The 3,205-nt window shown below is 39.9% G+C and overlaps 1 protein-coding gene across 1 annotated transcript in view; it reads right to left on the bottom strand.

The window, feature by feature from the left end:
* The window catches only part of LOC107113683 (zinc finger protein 135-like), a gene marked incomplete at both ends in the record, with an annotated part of 31,558 nt that overhangs the window by 27,882 nt on the left and 471 nt on the right, over window positions 1–3,205 (bottom strand). The window lies entirely within an intron of this gene.

The raw sequence follows: 3,205 nt of genomic DNA, 5'->3' as shown, positions 1-3,205 counted from the left end.
AGAGCAGTGATAGCGAACCTTTTAGAGACCGAGTGCCCAATCTGCGACCCAAAACCCACTTATTTATCGCAAAGTGCCAACACGGCAATTTAACCTGAATACTGAGGTTTTACTTTAGAAAAAACAACTCGTACATTAACTTAAGAGGATCCAAACAAAGTAAGGAAAGCAATCCCAAATGCTTTCATTTACTTAAAATTATTTGGCAGAGAATTCGACACTTTAATGATGGTCTGGGCCTGGCTGGGGCGATGGCATGCGTGCCCACAGAGAAGGCTCTGAGTGCCACCTCTGGCACCCGTGCCACAGGTTCGCCACCACTAAGGCTTTAGCTGTCTTTTGCATTGTTACTAATGGAACCTCATGATCTTCTGTACAAGAATACATTATCATTAAAGCTCTTGCTTCTTTCCTTTTAAATTCATCCTGTTCTGGCGAACTTTCAGGCATATCTTGGTCTGTAACATTTAAACAGTCCTGAACTTAAATAGAAACCCTTAGTCCAGCATTCCACACTTGAAAACTGTTCTGGTTTAACTTTGGAATTGCATATTTGCCACCGTTACTTACACCCTGTTGGAAGTGCTCAGTAGGTGTGGCTGTCGATGTTGAAGTGGCTTTTTGGCTTGGTGCAGTGGTTAAGTGCGTGGACTCTAATCTGGGAGAGCCGGGTTTGATCTCCCACTCCTCCACTTACAGTTGCTGGATGACCTTGGGCAAGCCATAGTTCTGTTAGAGCTGTTCTTCTTTTTTTTTTTTTTTGAACCCCCCGGAGGGGTATTTTTATTTTTTCAATAAGACTACAAACTATAAAGAAAAATATAGGAGGAGAAACTACAACTATAGATAAAGGAAAGATACCCACACTAACTAAAAACCCAAGAGTGGGAGACCCCCTTCATGTTAAACTGAGTATTAGTATTAAAAGTGTTAGTAAAACAATATACTTGTAGAGATCTTGTTTTTCACATTTTCTGTATTAGTAAATTAGTTATTTTGAGAGAACTTTCTGAGCATCTTCTTTACTTCAAAGAGTCATTTATCAGAGTCCTTCTGCCCTTACTTCGGATTTCTGTCTCTAAAATCATATACAGTTTTCATTGCTGTCAGAACTGTTCTTGAGCTGTCAGAGCTCTCTCAGTCCCACCTACCTCACAGGGTGTCTGTTGTGGGGAGGGAAAGGCGTTTGTAAGCCACTCTGAGACTCCGAGTGGAGGGCGGGGTATAAAATCCAATCTCTCTCTTCTCTTATTGTTCTTCTTCTGTTGTAGCTGAAGATGTAGACATCTCTCTGTGCTGCTTTAAAATGTTTTCCTGGTGTGACAAGAGTTAAATTATTTTCTCCCCTTCTCCGCTCCACGTTCTGTGCTATCTGAATCAGTGAAGATGGCTGATTCGCTCCTCTATCCCCTTAAAAGTGTCTATGGCTTCTCAGTGTAACCGGGGGAAAGTCTGTTGCAATCAGCTCCTTCTGTTCTTGGCTACAGCCAGAGGCAAACACAACGCACTCCCCAATTTAAAATGAAAGGAGTGTTTGCAAAAAAGCCCTCTGCATTGACATTTGAACTTCAAATGAAGAAGTCAGGAAAACACTCCAGAACAGTACCAGCTACCAGTGTCTCTTCTCCAAACAAAACCCGAGCAGCTTCTTAGACTGCCATTCCAAAAATAATAACCATACTCTGCTACCAAATTTATTGGGTAAATAAGGCACAGAGACTAGGGTTGTTAATCAAAAGAAAGGTTTTCATCTAAATCTATTAGGAAAGGGGAAAACGGCTACGGCAGCAAGAATTCTTTATGCTACGTATTGGAAGAAATCAGAGATACCAATGAATGATGAACTCTTGGCAAAAAAATTTGAAACAGCGGAAATGGATATATTGACGGAGTCCTTGAAAGATCAAGATAAACAAAATGTGAGAGAAAACTGAACACCGTTTTATGAATGGGTGAAAAGAAGCTAGGAAAAGGGGAAACCATGAATGGATTATAATTACTATAATCTGGGAGAAACTTAACCTGAACTGTAAAGGATATGTACTTTTTCAGGAATCATAATAGAAGATTTTAGTGATTTGATGAATCGATATCAGCTTTAGAAGCTATATAAATGAAAAAAAGACTGGAAACAAGGATTTAGGATGGAAAATGTTTTGTAACAGCTATTATACAAGCCTGATGGAAACTTTTTCCGATATGTCTTATCCCATTGCCCTTGTCCTCCCCTTCCTAAAATGTCTTATATAGCAGAGAAAATCTAATAAAAATCTTAATTATAAAAGGGGAAAAAAGGGGAACACTGGAAAGTTTTAATAAAACAGCACAGTTCTAAACTACATATTTATACAACAAAGTAGGCTGATACATACCAGAAGTCTCTAAGAGGGAAAAGGTAAAAGCCCAGGGGTGAGGCTGCTGAGAAGTAACCTTTCTTGTAGAACCTTAACAGGAAGAAGCTCAAGCTCATTAGCCAACCCAAACACTGGTAAATTAAAACCATCCAATCAGTTTCTCAAGCACACCAATTAACATACAGGATGGACTGTGAGCCAGGTTGAACTTCCAGGTCAGGTCTCTGGTAGAATCTTAACAAATATGTTAACCCAGTAATGACTGAAAATTTAGATCTTGCCATATCCCAACACTTTGGTGGGAAATAAGGTGTGCACTATGACTAAACCTTTCCCCTTGGTGCATGCATTTATAAGGTTTCCCCCCTTTGTGAATTCTTTGATGGAAAGAAAGGCTCCCACTGTGACTAAAGATTTTCCAGCACTCTAGGCATTTATATGTTTTCTCCAGTGTTTGAGTTATTTGGCAGGAAGAAAGTCTTTTACTCTCATGTAAGCTTTCCTCAAACTCCAGGCATTTCTATGGTCTCTCTTCTGTGTGAATTCTTTGATGCAAAGTGAAAAAGTAACTATCTGAAGCTATTCCCACACTGCAGGCAGTGATATGGTTTTCCCCTGTGTGGGTATGAACTCTGACTAAAGCTTTTCCCACACTCCATGCATTTTTATGTTTTCTAGCCTGTGTGAAATCTTTGATGGTCTGAACTGTGACTGAAGCTTTTTTCCACACTTCAGGCATTTCTATGGTTTCTCCACTGTGTGTATTCTTTGATGGGAAGTAAGACTGGAACTGTGACTGAAGCTTTTCCCACATTCCAGGCATTTGTATGGTTTCTCCCCTGTGTGAATTC

Source organism: Gekko japonicus, unplaced genomic scaffold (genome assembly GCF_001447785.1).
Source record: "Gekko japonicus isolate JY-2015 unplaced genomic scaffold, Gekko_japonicus_V1.1 scaffold6167, whole genome shotgun sequence".
NCBI lineage: Eukaryota > Metazoa > Chordata > Lepidosauria > Squamata > Gekkonidae > Gekko > Gekko japonicus.
This window is presented reverse-complemented; position numbering and strand designations above follow the sequence as displayed.